This window comes from Betta splendens, chromosome 2 (genome assembly GCF_900634795.4).
Source record: "Betta splendens chromosome 2, fBetSpl5.4, whole genome shotgun sequence".
NCBI classification, from domain to species: Eukaryota; Metazoa; Chordata; class Actinopteri; order Anabantiformes; family Osphronemidae; genus Betta; species Betta splendens.
The window spans coordinates 26,842,356-26,857,960 of NC_040882.2; the positions used below are offsets into that span (position 1 = coordinate 26,842,356).

Sequence of the window (15,605 nt, forward strand, 5' to 3'; positions counted from 1 at the left end):
TTATCTCTCTATCTCACAATACCCAATGAAATAAAGACGAACGCTTGCACAAACCCATCAAAGACAAACGAGAGAAAGAAAGCCAGTGAAATAACTAGGAACCCTCGGCCTGAACGCCTATAAGAAGCGCAAGCAACGCAAAGATCAACAAGGACACCCTGAAAGATTGCTCCTAGCATGATGATACCTACGATCGAAAACCCCACACTAGTACATAGACAGCAAAGTCGCACAGAAAACCCCAGACAAGTCATCACGCCTTACTCCCAAGTACCTCCCTCATACAGTCCCCAACACAAGTCAAACCGATTGACACCATTGCTTGGGAGATACCCGCAGACCCCGACTACCCTAGCAGAGTTCCCACTAGTTAATGAACGGTAACATCTCAACAAGACACAAGATTCAAAGCAATTGAGCCCCAGGTGCAGGAGAACATGAACAGCGACGAGTTCTGAACTACGATGTAACTTCACGGATAGGCAGAGCCAATCAATAACAAAAGTTAGCGGAAAAATCAGCCATAAGGAAGAGGAAGAGGAAAGAAAGGAAAAAAGAGAGGAGAAGAGCACAAAAATCATCTAACAAACACTCCAAAAGCTCTAAAACCAACTACTAGACAAACCGAAAGCACTTGAACCACGGGCACGATCTTCCAAACCGCCCTGCATGAGCCACCGCAAGGTCGATCCAACTAACCATCGTCACCAACCTAACCTCATGGTTTATACCTTAAGTCCATGGGAGGGGGGGCGGAGGAAAAGTCAGGTGGACCCCACTTGAAAGGTGCCCCAGCAGGCACTCCTCCCGCAATGGTGAGCCGTTCCCATCGCCCAGGCAGGTGGGACGCGAGGAACAGCCGAGACACATCAGCGAGAAACAGTAACGTGCGTCCGAAGCTGCCTCCAAAGCATGCACGTGACGCCCGCGGAGCGAAATCACTGGCGAATGAAGACGCCCATAGGCTTAGAAGGGGAAAGTTAAACCTCCCATAGAGGCGTGCACGGTGTGGATCCACCGAGCTAGAAGAGGCCAGAGCACGCAGTGACCTAAAGAACCGCACCGACCAGACGCATATTGAATGGGTTAGGTGCATCAAGAACTCGTATTTACCGACCGGACTCGACCTCAGGATGGCTACATACGAGTCGGGCGCGCAGATCGACAGGGAGCTCCGAAACGACTCCAAGGGGCTGCCGGGACTATAGCGCAGCGCGGACGGTATTGGACGGCCAAACTGGTGACGCACGACGTAACTGCGAGACGCTATGTCCAACGGCTAGATGCCGCGTTAGTGAGACTGTAGGTAAGGAAGAAGCAACGGCAGGGACAGCAAGGAACGGGGGGGGTGGTATCCGAGCACCTGAGCTTGGGGGGGATCGGACAGCACGGGGGAGCCAGTAGAAGAGAGAAGAGAGATCGCGGCGGGGGAAAAAAAAAGAGAGAGAGAGAGAGAGAGAGGAGAGAGAGAGGGAAGAGAGAGAGAGAGAGAGACGTAGAGAGAGAGAGGTAGGTGGATCAAGACTAGAAATAGGATAGAGACGAGCATCAACAACCCGCAGGTGAGCGCGAAGCAGTCCAGGCAGATAGCAGTAAAGCTTCGTAGAGATAAGCGACAGAGCAGCGAGAAAGAAAAACACCTGCACATAACATCACCCTAGCAACTCCCCAAAAACGAAAACGAACACAAAAAAAGATCAAAGGAGTAATATAAGCAAGTATAGAGAAAAAAAAGAAGAAAAAGAGCGAAAGAGAGGGAGCGAGGGAGACTACGAGTAGAGAGATTTTTGGTAGTCTCTCACGCCGCAACTAGCAGAAGAGGAAACAAAGAAGAGCTCAGAATATGTGAGAGGAGAGAGCGAGGGATAAAAGGTGAGAAGGAGCAGAGAGAGATAGATGAGAGGAGGGTGGTGCAGAGAAAGAAGAAAGCGAGAGCGAAGAAGGGAAGAGAGACGAGTTAGAGAGTCTCGTCAATACAGCCCAGATCTCTATAAGTATAGTCAATCTCCTCCATAGCTATATCTCTATCTCTCTCTCTCTCTCTGAGTGAGAGCTAGGGCCGATTGTAAGACTGGACTGAGGTTGTCTCACTTTCCGCTGATTTGTCAATATTTTTTCAGGGTGGTGTTTTTTGTAGTTTTCTCCATCAGTGGGGTGTGTACATAGATCGGGTAGGGGGTTAGTTTGTTGTTTCTTAGTTTCCCGGCGTCGGTATGCTGTTCACCGAGCTAACGCGGAAGCGCGGCCTGAGGAGCCGCTGCCTCCCGGTTTCCGGTGGACGAGTGTGCGGTCGCAGTGGCTGCGGTGTGGTCGCTCCGTTCAGCCTAAAATCGGCGGCGAGGATGAACGGAGCGGTGGTGATTTTTTTGGACAGTGTGTGGTCGAACACGGCATCGCCATTAACGGCGAATTCATTGCGTCTCTCCTCTCACACAACCGCTAAAAAATAACCCTGTTCCAACGTCCCCACCGTTCATCAGTGACGACCTCCTGTGCGGAAAGAAACTGTGCGGAGACACGGAAAAATAGTTTCCGCCATAAAAAACGTTGCAATGCGGATGCAAACAAAACCGGAAGCTGGTCTTGTGATCTCCCACAGACGCCCAAAGCTTACATGATCCTCATAACAAAGAGGAAAGACTTGAGGAAGGACTTGAATCTGGCGTCGTTCAGACTGAGAGTGGATGAGTACGATTAGGTGGTTTATCACTTCAGAAACAATGAAGGTTTTGGTTTGGAAAGAGGGGAATCTCATAAGAGGCCGGGTAAAGAAAAAGATGAGCTGAGGGGCAAAAACCACTCTGCCTGCAGGGGCAGTGGAAGGAACCCACGGCCAGGAGAAGATCAGGAGGAGAGGAGGCGGACAGGCTGACGGACCAGGAAGAGGAAGGTGGAGGAGCGTGAGGAAAAAGAGAGGTGGACGGTGGAGGAGTGAGGGTGGGAAAGAACAGATATTCAGGAAATTTACTGATAAAGTTTCTTTTGGGAATAATGACTTCACTCGGGTGCCGCCCCAATCTGTCCTCTTCCTCCCAAAATCAAGGAGGACAAGGCGTAGTCCAACTGCAAAGCAGAGTCTCTGCCTTCAGGCTACCAGTTTGCTCAGCGGCTCTGATTGGACCAGACCGCGTGGACTGGAAACACGGTGGCCTCTGGACGTATTTTTTTTAAAGACACTTGATGGGCTAAAGCTTGGACACTGCACTGTTTTTACTGGAAATAACAAATGTTCTTAATGTGTACAGTTTAACTGTGTTTTATCAAAGTGTTTGATTAGATCCAGGATTGGCTTTTTCAGTGGCCAGAGACTGGAAGCAATCAGTCTCGCTACACGGGCTTCTGGCCAGAACCTTATACACGGTTCCAGATAGATTGGACGTCCAAGATGGTTCGACTCCAGGCCTGACTCACGCACTAACATCAGCGGGAGTGACCACTCTGAGAACATCTGGTGGACTCAACCTGATCTGACAGACACCCAGGCTGTGACTTCTACGCTGGGCCTGAAGTCAGTTCGGATTTGCACAAGGATTCTACACAAGTTTTCAAGGAAACTACAGTAACCACTGAGGAGCGAACGATGCTACGAGAGTACTGCGGTGGCTCAGAAACCGCAGATGAACGGGATCCTTTCCCTGAATTGGGTTTTAACTTGAGACCGCAGCACTTTATTTGACCTGCACACACTAACGGGAAGGGCTATTTATATGTGTTGTGTCAAAGAGCTACAGTAAACAAGGTGCGTTTTAACAACTAGTTGTTAATAATCTTTTATTTATTTATTCATTCCTGCACTGTGGCTCTAATATTGTGAACTGTTAGTTGCTGAAATGCTGCTTATGTGAATGTTATTTAAACTGGACAATTAAAGTTTATGAAAAAGAAACAAAAAAGAGGAAAAAGAGAAACAAGGGCGGATATGATCGCGAGTATCGCCGAGCGAGCTAGTGCGAGATATACTATTTACAAGCCGTCGATCGATCCCTAGCGAGCGCAGGACTCTCTCGTCTCGAGCTCTCGCTTCGAGTTACCCTCTCTCAATTCAATTAAATTTCAATTCAATTTTATTTATATAGCGCCAATCACAACAAAGTTATGTCAAGGCACTTTACAAAGTAAGGTTTAAAACAACACACAGACTAACCCAACAAATCCCCCATTACAGCAAGCATTTAAATTTGACAGCCCAGCAGCAACAGATGGAGGGGGAGAGTGAAGGAAACTCCCCTCTCCTAACGAAGGAAAGCAACCTCCAGCAGAAACAGACTGGTACTGTGGGCGGCCCATCGCTCGACCGGGTTTGGGGAGCGAGGAGTGAGAGAAGAAAAGCACAGCAACAAAACAACAAAGCACAACAGAGCAAAGGCCAGAGAGGACCGGCTGGACACAGGAGGTTTGATCCGCAGCTGCCCCATCACAGACACAAAATTTAGTCCAATGATACATGGTTAGGTGAGACAGAGCGGAGAGGAGAGTTGGGGTGGGGGGGGGGGGGTGGGGGGGGGAGAGTAATCAACTATGGACAGAAAAGGACAGGTTTAGTAAAACATGGAACAATGATTGGGAGGTTATGGGACAGAGGAGGTAGAAGGAAACAGAGGAGCTCAGTGTATAATTAAGAGTCCCCCAGCAGTCTAGTCTATTGCCAGCTTTAACTAAGAGATGGTTCCTGTGCTACCAATTAATCTGCCAGTGACCTGAACCATCTCTTAACTATAAGCTTTATCAAAGAGGAAGGTTTTAAGCCTAATCTTAAAGGTGGAGAGTGTGTCAAGCTTCTCGAACCTGAAGAGGGAGCTGGTGTCCAGAGGAGAGGAGCTTGGGTCCTAAAAGCTCTGCCCCCTGTTTCTACATTTAAACCTCTAGAACCACAGTAGCCCAGCGCTCTGAGAACGAAGTGTTCGCTGGGAGCATAAGGAACTATAGGCTTTAAGATAAGAAGGGCTTTTATTGAGTCTTTTGTATTGGTGAGTAGGAGCATTTTAAATTCATCCTACATTTTACAGGCAGCCAGTGCAGAGAAGCTAAGTAGGAGAAATGGATGTGATCTTCGTTCTAAGTCCTGTCAGAACTCTGGCTGCAGACATTTTGAATGACGCATGTAGGCTTTTTTAGGAGACTGTTAGGACATCCTATGAGTAGGAGTTACAGTTAGTCCAGCTTAGAGGAACAAATGCATGATTTCAGTTTCTCTGCATCGCTCTGAGAGAGGAGCTTCTGATTTTAAGATATTTAAGGTGGGAGAGTAGCGGTTAGGAGAGATTGTTTAATGTATGATGTAAAAGAGAGATCCTGGTCAAACATGACACCAAGGTTCCTCACAGAGAATCTGAAGCTAATGTTTATGCCATCCAGGGTGGCTATATCTGACTCAATAGTGGCTCCTTCAGATTTTTAGGGTCCAACAATAAGAATCTCGGTTTTTTATCTGAGTTTAGTTGAAGGAAGTTTTGGGACAGCTCAGGATTATGCATTTGTCTTTAAGAACCCTGAATTTTGACATAGTTGATTGTTTTCTTTGGTTCCAAGGCAGTATAGCTGAGTTCTCTGCGTAAAAATGAAAATATTGAATGCCTTTCTAATAATTTCACCTAGAGGGACATGTATAGGCTAAACAGAATGGACCCAGCACAAGAACCCGTGTGAACTCCATAGCTAATCTTGGGGTGTGGAGAATTTATCATTACATGAAACAAACTGGAATCTGTTCAACCAAATAGGATTGTAAAACCATCCCAATGCTGGTTCATAATACCGATTGCTATGTTCTAGTGTCATGAATAGAATGTTATGATCAATGTATCCAAATGCAGCACTAAGATCTAACAGGACAAGGACAGGAAACTAGACCATTGTACCGAAGCTAATAGAGATCTAGTGACTCTAACCAGAGCTGTTTCTGTGCTATGATGGTTTTTCTAAATCCTGACTGAAAAACTTCGCAGGTTATGCCCACTAAGGTGGTCAGATAATTGTTTAGCCACGATTTTTTCCAGAGATTTGGAAAATAAAGGGTAAATTTGAAATGGGCCTATAGTAGGCTGTGTCCAGGGTCAAGGGTTGTGTTTTTTCAATAGAGGTTTTGACCACAGCCACTCCCTTAAAAAGCCTGTGGTACATAGCCTAGTTGTAAAGATTGGTTGATTTGTACTTAATATGGATGAGCTGATTAAAGGTAGAACTTCTTGAGTATCTGGTGGGATGGGATCTAAAAGACAAGTTGGACGACTTGGAAGAGTGTAATTATTGAGGTTAACTCCATATGCAGTTATGGGGGAGAGAAGAACGCTGTCTTGGTAGACAGAGGATTTAATAAATTTAAAGTGATGGGTTAGACAGTGCTTTCTGTTCATTGGAAGAAGTCGCTGAGAAGTTTTTCTAATGATGATAATTTTATTAGTAAATAGTTCATAAAGTCATGCTGCTGAGATTTAGGGGATGTAGACTCAATACAGGCTATGACTCTTGTCAGCCTGGCTACAGTGCGATGAAAAGAAACACTGGGTGGTTTTTGTTTTTCCTCAATTAGGGAGAGGAATATATGTTTGTTCAGCAGCACAAAGTGTCTTATTTTTATATTTCATAGGACTGTCCTTCCAGCAATGCAGGTTACATTTATTTTGTTGAACCATGTCTTTCTAGTTGTCTAGTCACTTGCTTTAGGCGGCGATGTCTGAGTTATACAACGGAGCTAACCTCCTCTGATGTACTGTCTTTTCTTACAGGGAGGCACTGTGGGTCTAACATTGTACGTTAGAGAAGCTTCGCAGCTCATCTACAAGACAGTTCAACCTGTTCATAAGGATAAAGGTGAATGTTCTCTGTGTATTACAAGACATTGAGGCAAAAGTGAATGGAAATCATCTGCGTTGAATCTGGCAACAGCATTGAGATAAACATCTGCTTATAGTAACATTTTCTTTCAGCTGTTATGAGGGTCAGTTGGCTAAATTCAAAAGTTAATAAAAATGGTCAGTAAACAGAGGGTTTTGGGGGAAAAAACTATTAAATTTCATTTCAACCCCATATGTCAGGACAAGTCTGAGGTTTTGTGGTTTTATAAAACGATGAGTGGGTTCATTACCTGCTGTGTAAAACCAATAGTGTCGATTAAGGAGTTAAAAAGCAGTGCTGAGGGACATGTTGTGTCAAAATCTACATGAATGTTTAAAGTCTCCCACTACAATGGACTTATCTGTGCTAAGAACTAGTCAGATAAGAATTCAGAGGAAGTCAGGTTAAGAACTCGAATTGGAAGCAGGAGGCGGCGGTAAACAATACCAAAAACCCACTGCGTTTTGGTTTTAGAGTGGGTGAGAAAGGCTCGAGTGAGGGCTCTCAAATGAGTTATCACTATGTTTAGGTTTTAGGGAGTAATAAATAAATGAGTTATAAACTGCTGCACTACTCCTCCACCTCTACCATGTACTTCTTGGAACATGTATTAGTTGATGGGACTCATTGAGCGACTCATTTAAGTAACATATTCATTCCTGCTGCAGCCAGGGTTTCATGAGACAGAACAGATCTATGTGATGGTCAGATCAAGTCATTTATTAACAAAGGATTTAGATGAGAGAGATCTGATATTTTAATAAACCACACTTATTAGACTTACCTGTTACTTTGTTCCGTAAGAGGGAACTGTTTTGATGTTTATAAATTCTGGTAGTTCACTCCTCTTTGATTTGTGGTGACTTGTATAGTTTAGGTGGTCGAGAAGCAGACACAGTTCTATGCGAAACTAAGACAGAGTGGTGTGGCGGCTGTAGAGAACATGCAGAGAGGCGTGTAAGACTGCGACTCCTGCGTCCTGGGCTCCACTCTGAGTTGTCACGGAGTGGGGGGGACAAGCACAATGGCCATGTTACTAGAGAGCAGCCCAGAGGTCCGTTCAACGTGGGATGGACGCCGTCATTCATAATCAGCCCAGGTTGATAGAAGAGACGGCGCTCCTCTCTCGCTTCCTCTCCTCTCATCTCCCTCCTCTCTCTCTCTCTCTTACTAATATTCTCTCTCTATCTCATCTGTCTCTCGGGATGTGAGGCGGATGTTGGCAGTGGGAGCTGGGCTGTTGTCAAAATGACTGAGGTTTCTCCAAACTTTCCCCAGCATCGGTATGCTGTTTCTAAGGTTTCAATGACTGTTCCATAACCCTTGCATTTTGAGTTGTTGTCTAAGGAATGTCTGGGATAGACTCCAGAAAACAGACATGTACCTTTGAGTAAACACTTATTGTTGTTCACTGATATCAGGGCAGGAGTTAGAATGAAACCACGGAGTGAAGCGGTAGGATCAGGGTCTATACGCTCGTGCTCAGCCTGAAAGGGCAGAGCCCCACAGACCGATGGAGGACCTGCTGTCTGGGACGTTGGGTTCTCACTCCTGAGGAGACCAGGCGGACCTCTGACCGCTGGCTCTGCGTCTTTCGTTCCTGATGATAAAGATTATGTCACACTTGTACAAATTGAGAGATCTGTTTAAACGTTAATGTAGTGGTGGTTTGAGTTCGTCCATTTCAGTCTGACAGCTGTAAATTTACTACAAACTTAACGCAGACGCACGGCCTGAAGAGCCGCTGCTTCGCGCTTTCCTGTCATGAATGTGCGGTCGCTGTGGTCGCTGTAGTCGGTGCACAAAGGATGAGCGGATCGGTGGTGATCGTCCTTGACAGCGTTGAAAAAGTGAACTCCGTGGTTCAAAGCGGCGTCGTCATTAGCGACTCATTTGTTCAACGTTTCTCCCCTCACGCAGCCCCGAGAAAGAGAAAGTGACTTTGCGACAGTTCCACATTTTTATTAGTGACGAATGCTGAGTCGAGAACTTGCAAGACACGGCAACATTGTCTCACCTTTCAAGAAGCTGCCATCGGGATTTGTAAACAACAGAGCTGGCGACAAGTGGTCTCCACAGGAGGCGAGTACAAAAAGGATGAGCGACCTAACCTGGTCCGGCTACAAAGGTGATTTGGTTTGTGTTATGTTCTTTTTTGTAAATAGAGACACATGAACTGGTTCTGATTTGACTATGACTATGTACAGGCTGTGGCTATGCCTTGGGGTCAGATCGACTGCGAAGTTGTTGGACGTTGACATCTTGTGAGTGTGAGATGCTGAGGGAATACGATGTGGAGGTCTGCTGAAGAGCCCGGATGAGGGGGATACTTTTACTGAGCGTTGGTGTTAGCTTGGTGTTTAGGGGCCTCAACAGTGTGCTTACGATCTACACACTCTAAACTGCAAAACAAGTACGACTCCCCTGCGTTTTAAGTACTAAATAGGAAACAGATGAGCGACCGAAGGGACACAGGTTGGAGGAAGGGAGACTGCCAGCGTCCACAAAGGACTCAAGCCAGTGTGGAGAGCCTTCCACAGCCACCACTGGACAAAGGACTGGGACCTTGCCAGGGGGGATTCCACATGGGAGCCCATCGTTAGGGGGAACAAATTGTCTTTCCATGAATTATGTCTCATTTCCTTACTTCTATGCAGTTCTATTATGATTTATTACTATGTCGCAAATTAATAGCTCTTAGTGTTTGTCTTAGTATGCAGTTTTGACAGTTCACCTAGATTGTTCATGGTTTTGTATCTGCTGATAGACCCTCTCAACTCTAGCTCCCAAAACCCAGGTCAGGGAGTTGTGTCTCTGTATTGTGGAATTGGGTTGCATCCTTTCTCACAGATAGTTGGACGTCAGCAAGCAGGTGTGGATGAATGTAAAATCTTCCACACACTGCGACGGAGGGAGGGATGGTGCATGGTAATTTGATTGGGTAGAAAGACATTCACACCCTAGTCGGACAGAGAAGCTAAAAGGAAGAAGCACTTTAGGATCGTGGGCTCTTTGCATCACAACCTTCGTGGTGTGTGTTGCAGATAGATCTCCCCAGCTGTTTTTGCGGTTTGTTGATGGTGCACGATCAACTCCATGCTTTTTGTTTGCTTCCCCATTATTTTTATTTTATCCTTTCTTTATATTTTAAAAATCGCACAAAAGGACACAACTCTCTCATCTACTGTCTTTAGTGGAAAATTTCCACACAAGTCAAATTGGCGTGTCGGCAGGATCCCGCGGCACGGTCGTCGGTGACGGTGTGTGACCAGGGACGATAGTCCTGAGGACTAGGGGTTCGATGTGCCTCCCAAACCTCACAGACATTCAAGAGCTGGGAGGACTGCTCACCGTCTGGATCGCCTCTGACGAGATCCCGAACTCAGATTCAACTTCACTCAATTCCTAATTGGCTCGGCCGCAAGGAGAGAGATTCCTTTTGACTTGAACCCCCCAAAAAAGGGAAAAAACAAAAAGGATTGGAACTTTTTTTTAATTTAGCTGAAAACATTCTAATGGTTGAAAAAAAAAAAAGGAAGAAAATTCTATGTGTGGTGAAACATAAATTGGATTAGGAAAAGTTAATTAGATCGAGAGAAAAAAAATCCCAATATTACATGTTCTTATATTAGGTGAAAGTCTGCTCTGGTGGGAGAACGTCGGTTTTTGTAGGTTGGCTCGTGGAACCGAGCTTCCGTCTGTTACTGGGATGGATACAGCAGTTTTCTGAATATGTGCGTGGTCACACGGTGGGGGGCTGAGTATTAAAAGAAGGCTCTGAAAGAGGGAGTGCGTTTGCAGGTGATAGGTATTTAAAGATACGAGGGACCCGGCGAGAAGGGGCCTAACGTGTGAGGAATACTTTGTGGAAAAGGCTCTGTGCCAGGAAAGGTGGTTCCCTTGTACGGGGCGTCCAGAATTTATCATTAAAAAGGCATTTTGGGAAGGGCTCGGCCGGAACACATAAAAATTAAGGCAGAAAAGCCGCCGGACTCTGAATGAAAGACGCGGTGCGGGTGGCAAAGTTGATTCTTCACCAAAAGACAGCAATCCGACAAAAACTAAATGTAGATAAAGGTAAATATGGTTATTAGTCGGTCACTGTTTCACATGAGTGGGAAGCCTGGTTATGGGTTCAAAGGAGAATCGCTTTGTTAAGGGACTACGCACCTTAAAAGCAAAAAATTAGAGACAAAAGGAAATATTGAAAAAGGAAAAACTATCAAAAACTAAAGCCCTCCGAAAAGAAACAAAAATGAAAGTACAACGCGAAAAAAAATAGGATCCTGACCTCGGGTATTGATAAACAACTTGGGGAAGAATTGTTTGAGCACTCTGCCACCACACACCACCACAAACACAACACCACACACAACCACATAATGCAAAGAGCAAAATGCTCTCCATTGTTTCTGCTCTCTATTCTAATGCAGAGAACTGGCGCGATGAGGGTAAATCGGATCTGGACACTGTCCCACCATCAGCAGAAGAACGAAAGGAGGAAAAGCGCATGACCAACAACCAGAAAGGGTGGAAGCTCTGAAACCAAGAAGCCTGAGGACAAAGTAAAAACGAAAATGGAAGACGTCCTACACCACAGCAGCTGGAGGACACAGACCACAGCATGGACGCCTCAGCGACTCTCACAACATCTGCAGCCATCACGTTCTGGGCTCATCAGATGAACCAGCTACTACAAGCGTGTGTGTCTGACACAGACACCTGCTTATGACAATCAGCAAAGGAAAACAAGGACAGAGCAACAGCAGAGAAGACGTGCTCTGACACAGACACTGGTTGAAACAACAGGAGAGGCTTCAGACGTGATCGGCCCAAAAGAGCTGCAACCGAGGATCCAGGAAAGGTCTGTCATCGAGGAACAACTGTCCCATTGAAAGGCTTCACCCACTGGCGCTCACATCAGACTGATGGTTGGGGAAGGAGGAAGGTGACGGTTCCTTTTCACGTGACGTACAAGACGGTACCGCAAACACACACACACACACACACATTCATACACGCAATGAAGAAACACGCTTACAGCTGATACACGCTCAAATTCATGTTCATGCTTATCTGCTTGCAATGAAGAATCGCTTTTTGCTCAAAAAATCCCACAGAGTGATTTAAAATGAAGACAAACAGCTAAATGACAACTGCTGCATGACTTTACAGTCTGATGGGTTTAAACTATTTTAACTTGCAACAAATTCAGTAATAAAATCCTTCATGTTTCTAAAAAGATTTGTGCACACTATAGGTTTGTCTGGCCAGACTAGAAGACTGTAGAAAAACAAAACAGACTATAGGAAGACTGAGACTGACAGACTATCAATGACTATTAAAGGGAAGACGACTATTAGAGAGAAGTAATAATAATTACTGTACGTACCAGACTATTAAACTATTAAAAACTTATTCTTTCACTGTCTTGTGCAACATCTGACAGCAAGACACCTTAACATTCATTTTTGCTTTCAAACTTATGCCCAGTTAAATTTTTAGGAAGAGATCTCATGTGTAGTTTAGGTATTTGATTGATTTCCAGCAGGTTACATCTACAGACATTCTAAATAATCCCTCTTTTGTTGGTGTTAACTTCAGCTCAGCTGTGCTCTTATCATTGGCTGCTGAGGGGGGGCTGTAACTGAGGCCCTCACACAGGCTGCATCACAGCTTGTTTATGATTTCACACACACACTCAAACTGACCTCAACTTCCCTCTTTTGGGATGAACACAGGTCTGCGCTTGCGATTTCTTTTACTAACGAACAAAAAGATTTTTGATGTTTATTCTACAGTTCCACACGTCCCTCTGTGAAAACATGATGGAGACAGATGACAGGACGTGGGTCCTTTCGTGAACAGATGTCAACGGGGTGGAGACTGGTGAACGACTTCTGACCCCATGTGACGTATTTACCTACTTTGCATACTTTTAGAAAACTTTTTTTTATTCTGCCCGTCATGTGCAGCAAACAGTGAACTGGGTACCTCCGTATTCTAATGACACACTACATGCTTATGTTTTTATTTTCATTTCAGAGGACGCTCTGACCCAACACTCAGCCTAACAGGAAGCCCTGCTTCCCTGTGGCTCACACACAGACATGATGTAGGTTTGATCAGAGGATGTGAACCAGTGGTCATCACACCTAAATCTGACCACAGACCATGTAAACAACAACACCCTCTTAAAGGAAGCTATAGATGGCGTTACTGCAGACACCACTAATCTACTGAAACATTGGATGCTACAGGCCACAAAGAGCCTGTCTAAATTACAGTTTGTTCAGACAAAGGTTATTTTCTTTGATTCTTTTGAAAAACATCACATCTTTCCACAGCTCGACGGCTTAGATACAACACCACTTTGCTCAACATGCTGAACGTTACTATCAAGACGTCGTCTTGAAGTCTGGCACTTTGCTAAGACACTACTCTGCTCAGGCTGCAGAGTTGATTGTGTTGACTGAAGCTAGTAAACTAGCAGAAGGAGAGTCTGTTACCATCTACACAGACTCACAGACGCTCTGTGGAAGCATAGGAAGCTTTGAAGTCTGATTGCAAACCTATCTTACATCATGATAAGGTTCTGCTTTGCTGGACGCTGTCCTGCTGCCTACAGCTTATGCTGTTTTTACATCATCAGTGACGACTTTGTTTCTGCCGACATGCAGCTGCAGACGCTGCTGCGAAGGTCGCTGCCCAACAACCCCTCCCTCTCCTGATCCTTGTTTCCTCTCCTGATCCTTGTTCCTCTCTCCAACTCTCTCTATCCTTTCCTTCCTCTCTCCCTGTGCTTTAAACATTTTGTACCTCACAGGAACGCAGACTCTGGCTGACGAATGGTTCCACCTGTAGCCATGGAGTCTGGTTTGGGCCTGATGGCAGCCGTGCCGCCCAAACACTTTTTCCCCACAATTCAGATTTCCCAACAGGTGAAAACAGGCGACAGGACCATTACACCATCCAACCAGGGGACTGGGCGATCGTTAAGGAGTTCAGGAGGAAGCATTGGGACTCCAAACGGTGGCGAGGCCCCTTCCAGGTCCTTCTGACGACCCACACGGCTGTGAAGATCGCAGAAAGAGCGACTTGGATCCACTCCATCCAGGAAGGTCCCGGATCCAACAGACGACCCTCCATCTACATCCCACGGAGAAAACCACCACTGACGAAAAGAACTGAGAAGGACGACCCTCGCTGTGCTCACACACGCACTGAGGCGAGGCTGCGTTGACCGTTCAGCTAAAGGTGTGAGCCAAGCGCCGCCTGAAGCTGCGCCGGTGAATCACACTATCAGACCATACATCTACACACACGCTCCTGAGAAAACACACACACGAGCAGCCTTGAGTTGCCGACGCTGGACGACGTGTAGACTCTTCACATCACGGGAGTGACAGTGACTCAGACGACATTGGGAGGAAACCTGGCGGTGATAACGAATCCCAAGTGTCTCTGTGATCAGCTGATCACAACCTGAAGAACCCAACGAACTGCAATACTTCAACACACAGGTTGGAAACAATCTAACGCTACTGTTCAACAGGAAGAAGCAGATTGTTACGAGACATCAATTGTAACATGTTTGTTAGACTTCATTTTATGTTACTTGGATTATTGCCTTTATCATATGATGTTTCTATGTAACTTTACACACTACTTTTGAATGAGAAAATTTCACATAATTCACAACACTGAGTTTAAATATCCTAAGTTGATGTTTAATTTGCTCACAATCACTTTATTCACTGCTACAAATTTTTATCCTTCATCTACAGATGAAAGGACAACACAAGCGGCAATATGCATCATCATTCTGGTTAAATCCCTGAATCTCCTATTTGCTCTAGACGCAAATGTACAATTAAAGATCCGAAAGCATGAAATCTATCTTAAGATTATATGATACAGAACCCCATCGGAAACCTATGGCTATCATACATTAATTGTCTTTATTACATTACAATTGAATGGCCGTAGACACGTTGTTAGCAGAGAAAAGAGACGGTTGTGTTATGTTTGGAGACGCATGTTGTACTTACATCCTGAATAACACTGATTCTAATGGTATTGTGGCGAAGGCGCTCCACGGCCTTCAGAATCTCAGCTAACTCTGGTATAGGTTCTTCCTCTTGGAATTGGCTAGACGAAATGTCTGGAAAATGGAAATCTGTTCTCATGTCCACAGCTGTTTCCTTTATCATTGAGATGGCTGTGATTCTCTTGTTTGGTTTTTGCGTTATCCCACTGGTTAGAGGTCTCATCATGCGTGCGACCTCAGCAACACTCTCGTATGAGATGACACAATGCACTATGTTCAAAAACCCCAACTCTAACTCACTTAATGACTTTGACGATGGTATGGGCTCATTTTCTTCACATGCCGATACAGAGGTTATTCTTGTATAACTACCCACCAAAAACAGCTCCCAACCTTTTGTCCCTTAGTTACTTCCATTTTATGTGAAGGTGTATTTTGAATCTTGATGAGTTAATACCCTTATTGTTTCATTTGCAAGGATCTTTTATTATTACAGAATGTGATGTTGACAATTTTTATTCTTTTATGGTTTGATTAATGTGTAATCAAAAGGGGGGAGTGTTATGGGAAAAATTGTCTCTTCCTTATTTCTATGTCTCTTCCTTATTTCTATGCAGTTATTATATGAGTTATGACTTATGTTCTGCAATTAATATCTTATGTTTTGTCTTACTGTATGCATTTGACATTTCACCTAGATTGTTCAATGGTTGTCTCTGCC

The 15,605-nt window shown here is 45.0% G+C and overlaps 1 long non-coding RNA gene across 1 annotated transcript; it reads left to right on the top strand.

Annotated features, from left to right (window-relative positions):
- The first annotated feature begins 11,431 nt into the window (after positions 1-11,431).
- Positions 11,432-14,142, top strand: LOC129605067 (uncharacterized). Its single transcript, XR_008696555.1, has 2 exons — positions 11,432-11,815; positions 12,636-14,142. It is a non-coding gene; the product is annotated as an uncharacterized LOC129605067 (long non-coding RNA).
- Positions 14,143-15,605: the final 1,463 nt, after the last annotated feature.